This window comes from Sus scrofa, chromosome 7 (assembly GCF_000003025.6).
Source record: "Sus scrofa isolate TJ Tabasco breed Duroc chromosome 7, Sscrofa11.1, whole genome shotgun sequence".
Taxonomy (NCBI): Eukaryota; Metazoa; Chordata; class Mammalia; order Artiodactyla; family Suidae; genus Sus; species Sus scrofa.
In genome coordinates this window covers 47219498-47240586 of record NC_010449.5, presented here as the reverse complement: position 1 = coordinate 47240586, position 21089 = coordinate 47219498, and the positions used below count along the sequence as shown (strand labels likewise).

The window sequence follows — 21089 nt, the reverse complement described above, 5'->3', positions numbered from 1 at the left end:
ACCTGTGATATATATGTTGCCATAGGTAAATGATATATGCTTGGACTATGGCAGTGAACAAGATAGACACTGTCTTTATGGACCGTAAGTGTAATGAGAAGACGTATTAAAGAAATAATTATATAAATAAACACTTACAAGGATGATGAATGTCACAAAGAATTAGAGGATGGTATTAGAGCTTATACAAGCAGGCCTTACCTAGCCCGAGTGGCAGTGATAGTTCGATCTGGGAAGACTTCCCTGAGGAAGTGACATTTAAGCTGAGACTTGAAGGATGAGTAGAAGATGGTGAGGTGAAGAGAGATCTGGGCAGAGGGAAAGACGTGTACAAAGGTCCTGAGGCAGGACAGAGATGGAACTTTGAAATAACCAATAACAGATCCAAGGCCTCGAATATAAGTGAGCAGAAGGAGAGGGCTGTGGAGTTCCCGTCATGGCGCAGTGGTTAACGAATCTGACTAGGAACCATGAGGTTGCAGGTTCAATCCCTGTCCTTGCTCAGTGGGTTAAGGATCCGGCGTTGCCATGAGCTGTGGTGTAGGTCACAGACTTGGCTCAGATTCCGCATTGCTGCAGCTCTGGCCAGATTAGATGGCTTCGATTTAACCCCTAGCCTGGGAACCTCCATATGCTGCGGGAGTGGCCCTGGAAAAGGCAAAAAGACAAAAAACAAACAAACAACAAAAAAAACAAGAAAGCGAAGGAGAGGGCTGTAAGGTGGTTTGGGAAGGTAGGCAAAGTCTGTGTGCAAGGCACGGTAAGGATTCCAGACTTTATCTTAAGAGTAACAAGGAAACCAGCAAAGGATTTTATTTTTTTATTTTTATTTTTTGCTATTTCTTTGGGCCGCTTCTGCGGCACATGGAGGTTCCCAGGCTAGGGGTCGAATCGGAGCTGTAGCCGCCAGCCTATGCCAGAGCCACAGCAACACGCGATCCGAGCTGCATCTGCAACCTACACCACAGCTCACGGCAACGCTGGATCGTTAACCCACTGAGCAGGGGCAGGGACCGAACCTGCAACCTCATGGTTCCTAGTCGGATTCGTTAACCACTGCGCCACGACGGAAACTCCAGCAAAGGATTTTAAACATAGAGGTGTTATGATCAGATTTTTAAAGGATCACCAAGAGGACTGACTGCACAGTGGGGAGCAAAAGCGGATGCAGCGAATCACTTAGGAGGCTCAGGTGGGAAAAGATGATGGGCCTGGACCAGGGCTGGTGAGGTGGATGTGCAGACAAGCGAGTAAGACATTCAGAAATACTGAGGAGGTACACCCGCAGAACTCAATACTAAATGGATGTGAAAAATGAGAAGGGGGAGGTATCAAGCTCTCAGATGTTAGCCTGAAATGGGGAAGGCTGCAGGAGGAGCAGGCTCCAAGGAAAGGTGCTGTGTGTAAACATGTAAAGTTTGAGGGGTCTGAGAGACAAAAGGGGGAAGATGCTGAGAAGGCCACTGAATATATAGGACTGCAGGGTGGACAAGAGGTCTGCCTTGGAAATAGAATTTGGGGGTAATGTCAGACAGATCACAACTGAAGCCATGAAGGAGATCACTTAGGAAAAGAGGACAAAAAGGAAAGAGACAAATTAAGGAAATAATCAAAGGGTTTATTCCATTGCAAGAAATACCATACACCTAAGATTATATAACACCTTTGTTTTTAAGATCCTTGCTGATTATTAAGCTATTGTTTCTCTGTTGTTTTGTCTTTTTTTTTTTTTTTTTGTCTTTTTAGGGCCACACCCGAGGGATATGGAGTTTCCCAGGCTAAGGGTTATATCAGAGCTACAGTTGCAGGCCACAGCCACAGCCACAGCCACAGCAACACTGGATCCAAGCCACATCTGTGACCTACACCATAGCTCACACCACAGCTCACAGCAACACCAGATCCTTAATCCACTGAACAAGGCCAGGGATCAAACCTGCAACCTCATGGTTCCTAATCAGATTCGTTTCCCGCTGCGCCACGATGGGAACTCCTCTCTATTGTTTTTTGTTTTTTGCTTTTTTTCTTTTTAGGGCTGTACCTGAGGCGTATGGAAGTTACCAGGATAGGGGTCAAATCAGAACTGCAGCTTCCAGCCTATACCACAGCCACAGCAATGCCAGATACAAGCTGTGCACTTGATCCTTAACCCACTGAGCGAGGCCAGGGATCAAACCTGCATCCTCATGGATATGAGTTGGGTTCGTTACCACTGAGCCACAATGGGAACTCCTGTTTCTCTGTTTTAACCCCCCTCTATACTCTGGGGTCCTGGGGCTACAGACTACCTCCCTCTTTTGCTTGCAGGGTGGTAGCAGTTGCTGGAAAAAAGGGGTGTTGCTTCCTGTTCCTGTCAGCATCGCCAGCGGCAGTCCGTCATCCTGGTGGTGGCGGTTGTCTGGAGGAGCAGCAAGCAGTACTCTTTGCAATATTATGTACTCTCAGACCCTGTCTTACCACATCGTCTTAGCCTGCTGCCCCCAAATCCCAGTACCATCACCACTGTGATCATTTTCCCTGAGCCTGGCCTCCTCCTCACCCAAGATAACAGTAGAAATGGGGTCAGGAGCCTGCACCCTCGCTACAAAGGCGTCTGGAGATGCAAGTTCTGACTGCCACATTGAGGAGGGGGCATCCATAACGTGGGAACAGAGAACTGCAAAAAACATGGCTTCTGGCCACCTAAGGCTGGGTGCCTGGGACAACCCAGCCCCTGGCTAGAAGAGCTCAGGGCTGTCAAAGGGATTCACTGTCTGTTCTAACCAACACTTGACAAAAGATCTCTGATTTCCCTTTCTTAGGGCATTTGTCAGAAAGGACTTGCAATTGTGAATCCTGTTTCTGTTCCTTTGTGATGTTTATGTATCTCCTACAAGTCAGGAGTGTCTTTTTCCAGAACCTGAAAATAATCCCTCTAAAATGTCATCATCAGGAGAGATAGGGCCTCTGTCTCCCAGGTTATGTGGGAGGAGAAAATGCTAACTTCTATAATTGCTCTCAGACATAGCTGGGCTAATCACAGTCCCCTGAGCAACCATTATTTTTATTTGAGTCCCCACTCTCTCTCCTTCCCTATCCCTTCGTTCTCCCTTTAAAATGCCCCATCACCTCTGTACCAATCAAAGCCCAGCATTTCCCCGTGCTGTCAGTAGTTGCTGCATAAAATCTGTTTTCACCACTTTCACTCATGTCCAGCTATGTTTTTCTTTGACAGAAGCTTCCTAAATATAAAGAGATGGTTTAAAGCATGATTGTCAGCCATGAAAATGACAAATATCAATCACAGGGATTTAGCTATTCTTTATTTTTGTTCCTATTAATCTTTCTTTTATTATTTATTTATTTTTTTAATTACTCAATGAATTTATTACATTTATAGTTGTACAATGTTGCTTGCCACTTGGGAGTTCACTGGTAGCCTAGCGGTTAAGGACGCGGCCTTGCCACTGCTATGGCTTGGGTTCCTGCTAAGGCTTGGGATTTCCCAGCCCGGGAACTTCCACATATTGTGGGTGCAGCCAAACAAAATTACTTGCCTCTTGCTAGGACGGACGTAAGGAATCATGCTAAAAGATATGATCCAATAAAAGTAATATCGTAAGACTAAAAAGGAAACATTAAAAGTCCTAGAGAAAGGAAGTGTATTGGTTAGGGTACAGGCTGAGCTGATATAACAAAGAGACCCCCAAAGTATAATGTTTAAACTAGAAAGTTTATTTCTCTCTGATGTAGCAACCAACTGTCCATCCACTGTCCATCCACTAACATGTGGCTTCTGTCCTTGAGTCCAGGTTGGCTGCTCTGGCCTCAGCATTCCCTCCCGCAGGAAGTGGGGAGTGGGGGTGGGGGAGCAGAAGTGTGTCTGTCCCATCTGTTTAAGGACAAGACTAGGAAGTGGTGTTCCTCCTTCTAGGCACACCTCATTGTCCATCACTAGGCTATTTGGTCACACTGCGAGGAAAGTTGGAAAGTCTGTCTCTGGTTAGATAGCCATTTGTTCAACTAAAATTCTTATTCTGAAAGAGGAGAATGGACGGGGTTGGGGTTGTGCAGCGGTAGACAGTTAACAGTCTGTCACAAAGAGAACACAAGTATCCAAAACTAAGAAATCTGTCAGCATTTGCAACCCTCTATCACGGGAGCGTGTTCTGCCATGCACAGTATAGGCTGGAAGTGCCAGAGGAATGCCTCCAGAAGCAGCTCACGACCAATAATGAACAAGGAGTTGGGAAATGAATACATCAACACCCTCTGCCACAGTTGGGATAACTTTGAGCATATCCTATAATATTCTCACAGTCCCCTGGAGGAGAAAGAGCTATAGGGTAACAGGCTACATGGTATTCTGCTTCCCTTCCCTGCACTGCCCCCATCCTCTTATTGCTCCTTGGGATCACCTCCAACATAAATTTCTTGCACTGGAATCTTTGTCTCAGAGTTTACTTCTGGGAGAACCCAACTAAGATCAGCTCTGGAGCTCCTGGAAATCCAAAGGGGAAACTAAATACCATCACTGTTATATTTAGAAAGTAGAAAACAAATCAGTTCCTCAATTGAGACAGGCTTTATCCCACCTCTATCCCTGCCTCCTATTCCAAAATAAAGCTCTGCTCACCCTCCTGTTTCTCACTGTCTGGCTTTTTGTGGTGTTCATATTGGTATTGCCTTCAGGCCTATAAGCTCCTTGATTCTTTATTTCCTTTAGCGCTAGCAAAGTGGCTAGCATGTAGTTGAAGCTAAGTAAACGTTTGAATAATGAAAATATGAACATTGTCCAACATACAAAGAATCCAAGACTCGACTCGGGCCATGACTGGCCACATGTTCCACAGAGAGGGGCCAGGGAAGCCAGAATTGGCTCCCACATCTCCTGACCACTCCTCTGGTTTTCTATCACAAACACAATGTCTCCTCTCAGGTTTTGTTTTGATCATCTGAGTGGAGCCCAAGGCTTTTAGCAGGAGAAGCATGCTTATCAATGTTAAAAATATACCTGTCTTGAGTAAGCCAGGGCCTCTTCCCCTTGGCCCATTAGGTCTGAGGGACTGTGTTTGTTGCTACTTAATTTTTCATGTCTTGCAAGACGAGACCTAAATGCAACCAAGGAGAAGACTATAGATTCCAGGCACTTGGGCTCTTCAGAGTCATATAATACATTAATTGATTAGGGCAAACCCCAAACACAGAAGCAAGTCTGTGTTTCCATAAAGTCCTCCTGGAAAGAGCACCACCTCGAAGCCCTGGAGTGTGAGAGAGTGAGGCTCAATTCAGCCTGCATTGGCTCTACAGGCAGGAACCAAAGGCTTCACCCACCGCCCAGCAGCAACTCAGCCAGAGGAGGACAGGCCTATGGAAGACCCAAACCCTGAACTAAAGCATCAAAAACATTCACCCCTCTTGGTCTGGGGAGGAGGAATTCATCCAAAGGAGGATAAAACTTCAAAAGTGTCAGTTGTATTGGTTGTTTTGTCCTGAAGCTTAAAGTTTCTTTCAGCTTCTGAGCTGCCTCTGTCAGGTGTCTTTTTTTTTTTTTTTTTTTTTTTTTTTTTTTAATGGCTGCACCTCCGGCAAATGGCAATTCCCGGGCTAGGGGTCAGATCAGAGCTGCAGCTTCAGGCCTATGCCATGCCGCGACAACACTGGATCTGAGCCATATCTGCAACCTATGCTGAAGCTTGTGGCAGCACAGGATCCTTAACCCACCGAGGGAGTCCAGGGATGGAAACCTCATTCTCAGGGAGATAACATTGTGTCCTTCACATGCTGAGCCATAACAGGCAAACTTGCCTTGCTGCAGTCAAGGTCATTTATTCAGTGTGAGGTATCTCAAAAACCCTTCCCTCTAACTCAACATTTCTTAGTATTTCAAGAAAGAGGAGGAAGGCAATTCAAGGAGCATATTGCCCAGAGGCTATGCAGCCCTGGGGACTGCTGAGCCATAGAGAGGAGGAACCCTGAGAGTTGCTGTTAGAGCAGATGTCCACAAGATGGCGCCAGAGCACATTCTGGACCCAGGTGCAGCTCCAAGGCTGCAGGTGCAGGCTCAGTGGTGGGGTTGAGAGTGTGTTAATAGAAACCCACAGCAAGCACCCAGAGGTCTTTAGGTTGTTTCCTTGGTACCTGGGACGATCTGGTCCAAGATGCCTCCTGTCAGGCAGAGGACGCAGGCATCCTTTTAGCATTTGGAGCTGGATTGGCAGCCTGGTTGTTTGGGAGTGTGCTTAGAATGCTTGAAGGATTCACTGGGTGTTGGAACGCCTTGGGTTCCTCCAGACGCAGGAGCAGAGACCCACCCATCATCTGTGTTGTATCCAGAGCTGGCCATTTTCCAGCCCTTGACTGTCAGTGGTTTAGGTAGCTGGAGGAGGCTGCTGCTGATGAATGAATAGGGGACTTTGGTGGCATTATGGTGCACAGCTGGGCGAACCCCTGTGCTTTTCCCTTCCAATGCTTTTGGGAAGTTTCCTTCTTGCCTTTGGAGAAGAGCCTCACTTTTCAGTACAGCGCCAGGGTACGGAGGCCTGGTGGAAACCAGGTCTGAGGAATTAAGCAGGGTTGATTGGTAGCATCAAGTAAGCTCTCAGGGTGTTTCCTCGTGGCTGCCTGGCTTAAGAGTGTCTATCTGTCACTAATGTGGCTGTGGAAAGAGCTGCAGTGAGATCAAATTCTGGCCAAACCATATCCCATTGTCACAGGTGGCATCCAAATAAATTTATAATTAAAAATAGATTTGGAAAGAATTAGATTAATGGATAAGGAAGAAAATGAGTACATATGCTCCTTCTTAGAGTGTAGCAAGGGCATTGCTAGATAAGGCAATCCTAAAGGTTCTCCTGACCCTATACCTCAGGTGGCAGTGTTTTCGGTACAAGCCTTGGGATGGACAACCTAGGAGTGGATGCATTTCCAGGGCAGAGTGTATCTGCATGCCACACATGTAATTAAAAAAATATAAAATGAAATGTTATTATAGAAATAAATTCATACACGCTTGGTAATTACATCTGATCCCATGTCACATTGCTAGTGAACCTTGTCAGGCTCAATGGAGCCAGTCTGGCTTCTCTGAAGAGGCAGGTGTATCTACCAATACAAATACTATGGAGAGTCCTAAGCCATTAATGATGTGGGATTATATCAGTGATTATTTCCCATTCTCATGGATTGATGGTGCTCAATTTCACTTTAACAAAAATGTGATCCAATCATCCATGTATATCCATATTCTTTTTCTCACAGTGTCTTCCATTTGTTTTCCACATCAGTGACTAGGTATAATCCCTGTGCTATAGAGCAGGACTTCATTGCTAACACATACCAAAGCACAAGAGTTTGAGTCTATTACTCCCAAATCCCACAGCCTCCCCCTACAATCTGGTAACCACAAATATGTTTTCCAGTCCATGAGTTTCTTTTCTGTAGAAAGGTTCATTGGTTCCATGTGTTAGATTCCAGATAGAAGGGATATCCCTTGGTATTTGTCTTTCATGTTCTGACTTATTTCACTTAGTATGACAGTTTCTATTTCCACCTATGTGGCTGCGAGTGGCTTTTTTTTTTTTTTGCTCTTTTTTTTTTACATTTGGGTAGCATTCCATTGTGTATACATATATTCTCTTCCTAATGCAATCATCTCTCGATGGACATTGAGTTTTTTCCCACTTCTGGCATTTGTGAATAGTGCCACATGAACATAATGGGGCTTTTAAATTTCTAAAAGAACAAATTCCAGAAATATGACCAAGAGTGGGATTCCTGGGTCATAAGGTCATTCTAGATTGATTTTTTGGATTACCTTGATCCTGTGGTCCATAGTGGTTGTACACATTTACAAAAATACCCAGACTGTAGCAGCGCATCTTCTTCTCCACACCCTCTCAGGGACTTGTTCCTTGTAGACTTACTAATGATGGCCATTCAGAGAGGGGTGGGTTGGTAATTCAGAGTCGTTCTGATTTGCATTTTTCTCCTAATGAGTGATGGTGGTCATTTTTTTCCCAGTGCTTTTTGCCTTCTGTATGTCTGCGTAGGGAAATATCTATTCAGGTCTTTTGCCACTTTTCAGTTGGGTTTTTGGGTTTGTTTTGCTGTTGGCTGGTGTCAGTTGTTGTGCTGTTAATTGGGAAACCCCAGCCTGACCCAGGCTTTGGTATCAGGATAAAGTGCCTGAGGGTCATGCGTGGGAGGAAACCCTGAGAGTTGCTGTTAGACCAGATATCCACAAGATGCAGCCAGAGTACCTTCTGGACCCAGGTGCAGGTCCAAAGCTGCAGGTGCAGGCTCAGATATGGAGTTGATGATGTGTTGAGTGGAACCCATATCAAGGATCCAGAGATTTGGGGTTGTTTTCTGGACACCTGGGACTCTTTGCTCCAAAATCTTCATGTCAGGCTGAGGCCATATGTTGTCCTTTCATCATTTGGGGTGGATTGGCAGCCTGGTGGGGTGGCAGTGTATTGAGAATGCTTGAAGTATTCACTGGATTTCAGAATGCCTGTGTTCCTCCAGAGACAGGGCCTGAGACCCACACAGCATCTGTGTTGTATCATCAGCTATTTTCCAGCCCCTTGCCTAGGTGTGTTTAGGTAGGTGGAGAAATAGGGTGGTGCTGATGAATGAATTGGGGACTTCGTTGGCATTTGTTTGGGCGGCTGGGCTAATCCCTGAGCTTTTTTCACTCAAGAGTCTTAAGGAAATTTCCTTCCTGCCTTTCAAGATTAGCCTCATTTTTCAGGGTGGCCCCAGGGTATGGAGGCCTGACTGAAACCAGGTCTGATGATTTTAGCAGGGTTGACTGGTATCCTCAGGCAAGTTCTTAGGGAGTTCCCTCATGGCTGCGTGGCTTAAGATTATCTGTCAGTGCTGTAGTTGTGTTCAGAGCTGCGTTGGGAGATCAAAACCTGGCCAGACAAAATCCCAATATCACAGGTGGCACCCAAATAAATTTATAAATAAAAATAGATATTGAAAAGAATGAGCTTAATTGTAAGGAACTTAATGACCTCATATATCCTTTCCTACAGAGTGGTTAAGGGAATTAATAGATAAGGCAATTCTAAAGGTCCTTCTGATACTATAACTCGGGGGATGGAGGGTGTTAAGCAAGATCCTGATGTTTGCACGGCAGTGGCGTGGATTCAGTAACTGGGCAGACAATATCTGCATGACAAAAATTGCCACAGAACATAACTAGGTACATTAAAAATGTAAATCAAAATGCTAATAGTGTGTATGTAAGTCATACACACTAGGTAATTATGTCTAGTCAGATGTCACATTGCTAGGAGATCTTGACAGGTTGAATGGAGTCTGTTTGCCAGGTATTTTTTGGTTTGTTTTTCTCAAGAGGCAGGAGTGTGGACATAGACATTTCTCCAGTGATGCTGAGCTGGTAATTTTAGGATTTTTTAAATAATTTCTTTCCATTATAGCTAATATATGGTGCTCAATTTGTCTTTAATATCAAACTGACCCATCCATACATGTATATACATATTCTTTTTCTCACATTATCCTCCACCTTTTTCTAAAAAAGGGGACTAGGTACAGATCCCTGGGATAAATATCAGGATCCTATTGCTTACCCACACCAAGTACAAGATTTTGGATCTCTTACCCCCCAAATCCCAGTCCTTCCCACACCCTCCCCTTCCAATCTGATAACCACAAATCTGTTTTCCTGTCCATGAGTTTCTTTTCTGATGAAAAGTTCATTACTGCATTTGTTAGATTCCATATCAAAGGGGTCTTCTTTGGTATTTTTGTATCTCTTTCAGACTTTTTTCACTTAGTATAAGGGTTTCTAATTCCATCTATGGGGCTGTGAATGGCATTTTTTTCTTTTTTATGTCTGAGTAGTATTCCATTGTGTATGTACATCATTCTCCTAATCCAATCATCTGTCAATGGACATTGAGTTTGTTTCCATATTTTGCTGGTGTGAGTAGTGCTGCATGTATGTAGTGCTGCCTTTAACTTTTTCAAAAGAACATTCTTCTGGGTGTATTCCCCTAAATGGGATTGCTGTGTCATGCAGTCATTCTATACTTATTTTTTGGACTTACCTCCATCCAGTGGTTCCTATTGGTTGTACCAATTTACACACCTACCTACACTGTAGGAGGGCATGCTCTACTGCACACCCTCTCCACGAATTGTTATTTGTAGACTTTCTAATGTTGGCCATTCTAACGATGTGCAGTGGTATCTCAGCATCTATTTTATTTGCATTTCTCTCCTAATGAGTGATGGTGATCATTTTTTCAGTGCTTGTTACCCTCTGAATATCTGATTAGGGAAATGTGGATTTAGGTTTTTGCCCATTTTTTCCATGAGGTTATTGGTTTTATTTTGCTGTTGGGTATTATCAGTTGTTCTGGAAACCGCAGCCTGACCTGAGATTTGGGATCAGGAAAAAGTGCCTACGGGATGTGTATGGAAAGGTGTAAAACAGTGATAATTTGGTGAGCGGCGGTGCTAATCCCTGTTTTTTTCCCAAGTGGTCTCCTGAAACTCCATGCTTTTCTTTTCATGTGAAATTCTCTCTATATGCCTGGTATGAAGACCTGATCTAAATCCAGCTCTGGGGAATTATGGCTGGTAGATTGATGGATATAAAGTAAACTCACTGAGATTCCTCCCAACTCCCTTAGCAAAAGACATGCCTTTGTCACTGTGGTGGATTTTGGTAAACTCTGTTGCTTAAAAAACATCGCCGGACAGACAACTCATGCATGCTTCTGGTGGTTCAATACAGTTAGAAAGAAATTGGGAAAGAGGGAAAGAGAAAAAAAGGAAAAGAAATAAGACTTTACTGTGCAAACGCAGGAATCTCAGTTGGAAAATTAAGAAAAAAATCATTACATACCTACACAGCTGTCTTCATAAATACATAAGTGCAGGGATATATAAAAAAGAAGAAGTCTGTCCTGACATGATGGGTCAGGTGCTGAGTGTTTGAATGAAGTGGCATGGTGTAGGTTGGCCTCATGGCTCTTAAAGCTTTTGAGAGAAAAATAGCACACTTGGAAGGACACTTCTTGGTATTTCAAGAAATTGGAGGAAAGAAATCCAATGAGCATTTTTCCCATGGCCAATGTAGCCCCTGGGGCCGCTTACCCAGAAACAGGAGGAAAATCTGAGTGTTGCTGTTAGAGCAGATGTCCACAAGATTGGGCCCCAGTACCTTCTGGACCCAGGTGCAGCTCCAAGGCTGAAAGTTCAGGCTCAGTGATGGGGTTGATGTTGTGTTGGGTGGAACCCACAGCAAGCACCCAGAGGTTTGGGGTTATTTTCTATGCACTTGGGACTCTCTGTTCCAAGATGTCCCATGTCAGGGAGAGGACACAGGTGTCCCTTCAGCTCTTGATGTGGATTGGCAGCCTGGTTGGGTGGCAGTGTGTTTCAAATGCTGGCTGGATTCACTGGTTTTTGGAATGCCTTGTGTTTCTCCAGAACCAGGAGTTGAGACCCACATAGCATCTGTGTTGAGTCATGAGCTGGCCATTCTCAAGCTCCCAACTGTTTGGAGTTTAGGTAGGTGGAGAAAGAGGGTTGTGCTGATGAAAGTATTGGGGACTTTGGTGGCATTAATTTGTACAGCTGTGCTAATCCCTGTGCTTTTTGGCTCAAGAGACCAAGTGAATTTTCCCTCTTGCCTTTCAAGACAAGCCTCTCTTTTAAGGCTGGAGCCAGGGTATGGAGGCCTGACCAAAACCAGGTCTGATGAATTAAGCAGGGTTGATTGGTATCAGGAAAGCTCTCAGGGAGTTCACATGTTGCTGCCTGGCTTCAGAGTCTCTGTCAGTGCTGTAGTTGTGTTCAGAGCTGTGTTTTGAGATCAATCTCTTGTCAGACAACATCCTAACGTCGCAGGTGGCATCCAAATAACTTTTTAAATTAAAATAGATATGAAAAAAAAAAAAAAAAAAAAAAAAAAAAAAAAAAAAAAAAAAAAAATAAAAAAATAAAATAGATATAGAATAGAATTGCTCTATTGATAAATAAGTCAATGAATACATATACACATTCCTACAGAGCAGCTAAGGATCTAAGAATAAGTCAATCATAAAGGCTCTCCTGACACAATACATCCAGTTGCAAAGGGTTTTAAGTATGAGCCTGGAGATGTACAGCAGTGGTGTGGCTTCAGTTCTCAGCCAAGAGTATCTGCCTGCCACAAATGGATGCAGGAACATTAACAGGTAAATTTAAAAATCAATAAAAATATTAATATATGAATAAATTCATACCCCCTAGGTAATTACATCTGGTCACATATCACATTGCTAAAAATCTTCACAGTTTAATGGAGTCAGTTTGCCTGTTGGTTTTTTTTTTTTTTTTTTTTTTTTTTTTGCTTTTTCTTTTTTCAAGAGGCAGGACTTTGGAGCCAGACACCTTCTCTTGTGAACGCTGATCCAGAAATACTTGGCTTGAGATAGTTTCCTAGAATTGGGCAGGAGTGCAGTTTGACTTCTGGAACCCTGGGCTTCTGGTTGTGAAAGGTACCAGAGTTTACAAGCTGTGGCTATTTTGGGATGGCCTGTGACCTTTCTTTCCAGAAGTCTCCCCACAACCTCGTTATTCTCTCCCACCTGACTTTCTTCCTCCTCTGCCAACCCCAGTGACAGAGAACCCAGCCAAATCCAGATAATGTGTAGAAATGCTGAGTGATCCTGGATTTCAAGCTGAGCCCAGGGATGAAGGGTGCTTCCTGATTCAGACCCTACACATGTGATTTCAAAAGGGGTTTGTTTGTCTGATTTCAGTGAGTGGGTTTGGGTCGTAGTGGGGGTAGTTGCCTTGGTGACTTTGAGATAGTCATAACCCTGCCTATAGTGTATTTCAGTCAGCAGAGAGGGGGAGAAGGAAATTGCACTGGAAGTAGCAGCAGGCCAGAGTAGAGCAGGGCTCCACTGAGGGAGACAGAGGAAGGGCCGAGAGCTGCTGTTAGAGCCCAAGTCTCAACAGATGGCACTAGAGCACCAGCAGAGTCCCATCTGCAACCTCCCTGGCTGCACATTTGGACTCAAATATGAAGTTGGAGCTGGGTTGGGGGAAGCCAAAAGAGGGGCCCAGAGCTGGTGTTGGGTTACAGGCCCCTCCAAGTCTCTGGGAAATTTGTCTCATCTCAGGAAAGGGGACACAGTTCTGTCATCATATCTCAGGTTCAAATCCTGCATGGTCCGGTGACCCAGTGGTTAGGGAATGTAGCAAGATGTTTTGGGTCTGAGTCTCTCTCTTTTTTTTTTTTTTTCCTTTTTAAGGCAGCACTCACAGATTATGGAAGTGCCCAGGCTAGAGGTCAAATTGAAGCTATAGCTGCCATCCTATACCACAGCCATATCAACATGGGATCCAAACTATGTCTGTGGCCTACACTACAGCTTGAAGCAATGCCAGATCCTTAACCCAATGAGAAAGGCCAGGGATCAAACCCACAACACCATTGTTACATTGTTACGGATTTGTTTCTGCTGTGCCACAATGGGAACTCCTCCTTTGATTGTTTGGAAGCACAACAGCTGGACCCAGAAACACCTGGCTGGAATTTTGCCCATACTGTTTGTCAGATTCAGGCTGGTCCATGTGCAGTTGAGCTTCCAGAAATCTGGCTTTATGGTTGTGAATGCACTGTCTCATCCCAGTTGTTTTGGGGGACAGGCTATGCTCAAACCCACGCTCTTTCTCTCTGCAGATCTCCTCATGCCTTTTCTTCCCTCCCACCTGAGACTCTTCTTCCTCTACCAGACACCTGTTACATGGAAGCTACCTGCCACTGGATAATGTGAATAAAGGCTGGGTGGTCCTGGGTTTCATGCAGGTTCCCAGGGCTTAAGGGTGCTGATTTGTTCAGAGCCTGCTCACATGACTTATAAAGGGGGGTCATTGATTTCAGGATGTGTGATGTCGTTGGGGGGGTGAGTGTCTTGCCGGAATATGAGATAGTCATATCCCAGCCTGTAGTGTATTTCATTGCTCTGAAAGCGAGAGCAATAAGGGCATCATGCTGGCAAATGCCCCAGGCCAGATAAGAGCAGGCTTAGGCTGAGAGAGGCAGAGGAATGTCTGAGAGATGCTGTTAGAGCACAGCAGAGCCCCCTGTGCCCACCTATTTGGATCTCCAGGCTCAGAAGGAGATTGGAGTTTCACCCATGGATCCTCAAGGGTGGTCCCTGGAGCCTGGTGTTTGTGTTCTTGGTGCCTCTCACCCTGTAGCCCAATTTGCCTCAACCCATTGAGGGGTCAGAGTTCTGCCACCGTAAGTCTAATTGAATTCCTGTCTGGTGAGGTGGCTACAAGATGAGAGAAATAGGCTGCTTGTGGCTGAGTGTCCTTTGCTTGTTTGGAGGCCATTCTGGACTCAGAAACACCTGGCTTGAATGTTAGACATGCAGTTTTTAGAATAATCCCAGTGGGGAGTTTGGCTTCTGGAAAGCTGGGCTTCTGGTCATGAATGAAGCTGTGGTGTCCCTGTGGTGGTCTTGTGGGGGGTGGGCTGTGATCAAGGCTGGGTTTTTCTCTCCAGAGATCTCTACAAGCTTCTTCTTCCCACTGCATCTGAGTTTCTTCAGCCTCTTCAGCACAGACAATTGAAGGAAGATGTCTACTGCCATGTAAGGTGAGTCACAGCTGGGTTGTTTAGGATTCTAAGCAGAGACCCACAGAGGAAGGTTGCTGATTCAAAGGCTGCTGCCTTGACTTAAATAGCAGGGTTGCTGATTTCAGGGAGTGGGGTAAAGTCAGGTGGGTTGTGTAGCCTGGCCAACTGTGAGAGAGTCACATCCCTGTATAGCATGCATTTGAGTGTGTGGAGTGGGAGTGGAGTAAGAAAATCTCGCTTGCAAATGCTCCAGGCAAGTGCAGAGCAGGGTTCTGCTGTGGAAATCGGAGGAAGGGCCGAGATTTGCTCTTAGGGCCCCTGGCCACCAGACAGTGCCAGAATGACAGCAGCATTTCTTCCCTGCCCATCCACCACCCCTCTGCAGCTCCATGGCTGCATCAGCAGGCTCAGATTCAGGGTGGAAAATGATTGGTGGAGGCCCAACAAGTACGCAGATATTTCCCTTTGGGTACAATGGACCCTGTGGCCCAATGTACCTCAACTCGGAGAAGGATTAAGGTTCTGCCACCACATCTCAGGTTCAATCTCTGCATGATCATGTGGCCCAATGGCTAGAGAGTTTGTTAGGCTTACTAGGGCCTGAGTGCTCTTTGCTGGTTTGAAGTACAACACTGGACCCAGAAATCCCTGGCTTCAATCTTGTGTCATGAAGTGTTTTAGAATCAAGATGCTGTAATATTTGGATTCTGGAAACCTGGGCTTTTTGTTATGAATGCAGCGTATCAATGCAGTTGTATACTGGGGGCAGGTCTCACCTTCTCCCGTGCCCTTTCACTCTAGAGATCTCCACATCCTCCTTCTTCCTGCTCCACCTGAGCTGCCTACTCCTCTTCAGGGGACCCCTGTGCCAAGGAGCCTACCTTGATCCAGATACAGTGTATAAGGCCTGGGATCCAGGATCTCAAGCCAGGTGCAGGGCTGAGGGGTGCTGATTGAGACCAGCCGGCTCTGTTGACTTACCAAGTGGGGTGTCTGATTCAGGGAGTGGGATGGTCTCAGTTGGGGTGAGTGCTCTGGCTGACTCTGAGATAGTCCTACCCCTGCCCATCATGCATTTCAGTGCACTGCAAGGCAGTTAAGAAATCAGGCTGGCAAGCTACCCAAGCCAGTACAGACCGGGGTTCTGCTGTGGGAGGCAGAGGAAGGCCTGGGAGTTGCTGTTAGAGCAGATTTACCACCAGATGGGGGCAGAGTACCAGCAGAGGCCCTCCCCCTGAGCTCCCAGACTTCACCTTCAGGCTCAGAGGCAAAGTTGGAGATGGGTTCTTGGCACCCCACAGAGGTGCCCAGAGCCTTCCATTTTGGTACATGGTGCCCCTGACCCTCTGGCCAATTTTGCCTCCTCTGAGAGTGGGGAAATAATTCTGCCATCACATCTGTGGTTTAATTCCTTCATGTTCAGTTGGTCCAAAGGCTAGAGACTTTGACAGACTGCTCTGGGTTCTGAGTGCTCTTTGACAGTCTGAAGGCAGATCTCTGGATCCAGAAATACCTGGTTTGAGTCTTGGGTGTGCAGTTTTCTAGAATCACTATGGAGTGCAGCTTGACTTCTGCAAAGGTGGGCTTCTGGTTATGAATGTTACCAGAGTTTCAAAACGGAGGTTATTTTGGGATGGACAGTACTGGTCTGTGTGCCTTTTCTCTCAGAGATCTCCTCCAAAACACCTCCTTCCCTCCCATGTTAGCCTCTACCAACCCCAGTGACAAGGAACCCACCCAAATCCAGGTAATGTGAAGAAGGATGGGTAATCTTGATTTCCAACTGGGTCCAGGGTTGATGGTTGCTGACTGATTCAAAGACCGCTCACTTGATTTCAATAGGGGTGTGTGTGTGGCTGATTTCAGGAAGGGGGTTGTGTCATACCTGGGGAGGGTAATTGCCCTGGTGACTGTGAGATAGTCATAAAACACCTGTAGTGTATTTCAGTACAGAGGGTGAGAGGAATAAAGAAATCTCATTGGACAGAGTGCCAGGCCAGATTTGAGCGGGGTTGTGCTGAGGGAGGCAGAGGAAGGGCTGGGAATTGCTATTAGAGCATATGTCCATCAGATGGTGACAGAGCACCAGCCTAACACCTCTCCCCTTGCCCAATACTCTGGGGCTCCCTGGCTGCAACTTAAGACTCAAATCCATGTTGGAGATAGGTTGGTGGAAACCAAAAGAGGTGCCCAGAGCTGGGGCCAGGTTACAGGGCATCTCCAAGTCTCTGGGCAATTTGCCTCATCTCAGAAGAGGGGAGTGTGTTCTGCCATCACATCTCAGGCTCAATTCCCTCATTGTCCAGTGTCCCAATGCCTGGAGAGTTTGATAGGCTGTCTTGAGTTTGAGTCCCCTTTGTTTGTTTGAAGGCCCAACTCTGGACCAAGAATTACCTGGTACGAATTTTGGCTAAACAGTTTGCTAGTATCAGGCTGGTCCTCATAGAGCTGAGCTTCTAGAAAGCTGGCCTTCTGGTTGGGAATGTACTGTGTCAACCCAGTGCATTTTAGGGAGTAGGCTGCACTCATTCCCATGCTCTTTCTCTCTAGAGATCTCCTCAAACTTCTTCCCTCACACCTGAGTCTCTTCCTCCCCTAGGAGACACCTGTTGCATGGAAGCTCCCTGAAACTGGGTAACTTATATAAAGCCTGGGTCATCCATGGTTTCAAGCTGGATCCAAGGGCTGAAGGGTGCTGATTGATTTGGAGCCTGCTCTCATGACTTACGAAATGGAGTTATTGATTTCAGAGTGTGGGGTTGTGTTGTGTTGGGTGAGGGTCTTGGCTGACTGTGACAGTGTGCCTGACAGGGAGAGGAGAAAGGACGTCATGCTGGCAATTGCCCCAGGCCAGGGCAGACCACACTTTTGCTGTGGGAGACAGAGGAATGTATGAGAGTTGCTGTTAGAGCGCATGTCCTCCAGAGGGCGACAGCACACCAGCAGAGCCCCCTTCATCTCCCTGTTTGTATCTCCAGGTTCAGAAGGGGATTGGAAATGGACCCATGCAACCTCAAGGAGATGCACAGAGCCTGGTGTTTGTTTTCGTGGTGCCTTTGACAATGTGGGCCAATTTGACTCAATTCAGTGAGGGGATGGCATTCTGCCATCACATGTCTAATTCAATTCCTCTAAGTCAGCTGGCCAAAATATGAGTGAGTTTGACTGGCTCTCTGGGGTCTAAGTATCCTTTGCTGTTTGGAGGCAGAACTCCAGACCCAGAGAAACCTGGCTCGAATCCTGGATGTGCAATTTTCGCATCAACCTGGGAAGGAATTTGAATTCTAGAAAGCTGGGCTTTGGAGTGTTACTGCAGCATGTCCATGAGTAGGTCCACACTTTCAGAGTGTGAGCTGTGCTTATGACTCAGTTCTTTCTCTCCAGAGATTTCCACAGCCTCTGTCTTCCCTCTGCACCTGGATGCTTCAGCCTCTGCAGGACACCCATTTGAAGGAACCTGTCTAAATCCATGTAAGTTGATTCATGGCTGGGTTGTTTAGGATTCCAAGCTGAGTCCCAGGTAGGAAGGCTACTGAATAAAGACTTGCTTTCCTGACTTAAATAGGAGGGTTGCTGATTTTAGCGAATGGCCTGACTGACTGTGAGATTGTCACTCCACCAGATACAGTGCATCTAAGTGGGCCTAGAGGGATATGGGTATGCAAATCACATTAGCAAGAGGCCCAGGCCAGGGCAGAGCAGGGTTCCTCTGTGGGATGTAGAGGAAGGGCTGAGACTTGCTGTGAATGCCCTTGCCCACCAGATGGTGCCTAAGCACTAGCAGAACCCCTTCTGCATCTCCATGACTGTACTTTCAAACTCAAATATATGGTTGGAGATGGGTTAGTGGAAGCCAAAAGAAGGGCCCAGATCTGAGGCTGGGTTACTGGGCACCTTCCAGTCTCTGGACAATTGGCCTCATCTCAGGAGAGGGGACATAGTTCTGCCAGCTCCTCTCTGGTTCAATTCCTGCATGGTCCTGTGGCCCAATGGCTAGGAAATTTGACAGTCTGTCTGGGGTCTGAATCTCCTGATTGTTTACATGTACAACTCTGGACCCAGAGTTACCTGGCTGGAATGTTGGTTGTACGGTTTGCCAGAATCAGGCTGGCTCATGCAGAGTTGAGCTCCTGGAAAGGTGGGCTTCTGGTGGTGAATGCACTTTCTCAAGCTGGTGCTTTTTAGGAGGCAGGCTGTGCTCATGGCCGTGCTCTTTCTCGCTAGAGATCTCCTCATGCTTTTTCCCCCTCCCACCTGAGACTCTTCCTCCTCTGCCAGACACCCGTTCAGAGGAAGCTACCTGAAACTAGGTAACATGAATAAAGCCTGGGTGGTCCTTGGTTTCTATCTGGGTCCCAGGGCTGAAGGGTGTTCATTGATTCCAAGCTTGCTAAAATGACTTACAAAGATGGGTCATTGACTTCAGGGTGTGGGCTATGTATATGGGGTGACTGTGAAGAAGCTATACTCCTGCCCCATAGTGTATTTCAGTGCGCCTGTGAGGAAGAGGAGTAAAGACATCATGCTGGCAAGTGCACAGATCAGTACAGACCAGACTTTTGCTGTGGGAGGCAGAGGAACGGCTGAGAGTTGCTGTTAGGGCATGTGTCCACAAGAGGGCGCCAGAGCACAGCAGAGCCACTCTGCAGTTCCCTGTTTCTATCTCCAGGCTCAGAAGGGGATTGAAGTTGGACCCATGGAACCTCAAGGGGGTGCCCAGAGCCTGCTGTTGTATTCATGGTGCCTCTGACCCTGTGGCCCAATTTGCCTCGACTCAGTGAGGTGACAGAGTTCTGCCATTAAATCTCAAATTCAATTCCTATCTGGTTGGGTGGCCCCAAGTTTACGGAGTTTGATAGGCAGTCTGTGGTCTGAGAGTCCTTTGCATGTTTGCAAGCAGAACTCTGGATCCGGAACCACCTGGCTTGAATGTTGGATGTGCAGTTTTCTAGAATAAGCCTGGTGGGGAGTTTGGCTTCTGGAAAGCTGGGCTTCAGGTGATGAATATTGTGTGTCTGCGCTGTTGCATTTTGGGGGTTGGGTGGGCTGTGCTCATGGCTGAGCTCTTTTTCTCCAGAGATGTCCACGAGCTTCATCTTCCCTCTGCACCTGAGCTTCTTCAGCCTCTGAAGGACACCCATTCAAAGGAAGCTCTCTAAAACCATGTAAGGTGAATCATGAATCACGGCTGGGTTGTTTAGGATTACAAGCAGAGTCATGGGGTGGAAGGCTGCTGATTCTAAGCCTGCTGTCCTGACTTAAATAGGAGTGTTGCTGACTTCAGGCATTGGCATAAAGTTGGGTATGGTGAGTGGCCTGGCCCGCTATGAGTAAGTCACTCCCATGTGTATTTGTGTGTGATGAGAGGGAGAGGGGTAAGAACATCACACTGACAAGTGTTCCAGGCCAGTGCAGGCCAAGGTTACTATGTGGAGGCAGAGGAAATGCTGAGAGTTGCTGTTAGAGCAGATTAGCACCATCTGGCACCAGAGCACAAGAGATCCCCCTGCCCCCATCACAGGTCCCAGACCTCACCTTCAGGCTTGGAGGCAAGTTTGGAGATGGGTCCTTGGTCTGGTGGCCCAACTGCTAGAGAATTTGACAGGCTCTCTCTAGTCTGAGTCCCCATAATGGGTTGAATGCAAAACTCTGGACCCAGAAATATCTGGCTGGGATTTTTCCCTACACTTTGCTATAATCAGGCTGGTCCATGTGGATTTGTACTTCTGGAAAGTAGGCCTCCTGTTTGTGAACGGACTGTGTCAACACAGTGGTTTAGGGGGGGCAGGCTGTGCTCATACCATTTCTCTTTCTCTCTAGAGATCTCCTCAAGCATTTTTCCCTGCCCCCAAGCCTCTTCCTCCTCTGCCAGACACCTGTTGCAAGGTAGCTAGCTACCTAAAACTGGACAAGGTATATAAAGGCTTGATGGTCCTTGGTTTCATGCTGGGTCCCAGGGTTGAATGGTGCTGATCAATGAGGGGTCTGTTCACATGACTTACAAAGTGGTGTCATTGATTTCAGGGTGTGGGGTGAGTATCCTGGCTGACTCTTAGAATTATGTTTAGGATTATGTTAGGCTTAGGTCTAATGTTAGGGTCAGGGTTAGTCTTAGGGCTAGGTTAGGGTTCAATTTAGGTCTAGGTTTAGGCTTAGGGCTAGTTTTAGTGTCAGCATTAGTTTATGGCTATGGTTAGTCTTAGGGCTAGTGTTAGGTTTAGACTCAGGTGTAGGGTTAGGCTTAGGGTTTGGGCTAGTTTTAGGCCTAGGGATAGGGTTAGTCATAGGGCTATGGTGTTGTGTTATGGTTAGGGTTAGGTATAGGGTTATTTTTCGGGTTAGGATTAGATGGTGATGTTTAGAGTGTTAGGTTTAGGGTTATGGGTAGTTTTAAAGTCAGGTTTGGTGTTAGGGTTAGGGTTAGTCTTATATCTAGGGTTAGGGTTAGGCTTAGGTCTAGGATTAGGGTCAGGATTAGTCTTAG

At 46.3% G+C, this 21089-nt stretch overlaps 2 long non-coding RNA genes across 4 annotated transcripts in view; both read left to right on the top strand.

Moving 5' to 3' along the window:
* The window catches only part of LOC110261711, a 74144-nt gene extending 59419 nt beyond the window's left edge, over nucleotides 1-14725 (top strand). Inside the window, exons 3-4 of one of the 2 annotated variants that reach the window (XR_002346177.1) lie at nucleotides 12376-12506; nucleotides 14531-14725. This is a non-coding gene — a long non-coding RNA (uncharacterized LOC110261711). The remainder of the gene's footprint in view (nucleotides 1-12375; nucleotides 12507-14530) is intronic. The other variant, XR_002346178.1, reaches the window with a different exon arrangement.
* On the top strand, nucleotides 17991-20512 carry LOC110261710. Of its 2 annotated transcripts, none has more exons than XR_002346175.1 (3): nucleotides 17991-18076; nucleotides 19683-19770; nucleotides 20426-20512. It is a non-coding gene; the product is annotated as an uncharacterized LOC110261710 (long non-coding RNA). The 2 variants fall into 2 exon arrangements; XR_002346176.1 differs by having other exon boundaries at nucleotides 19683-19775.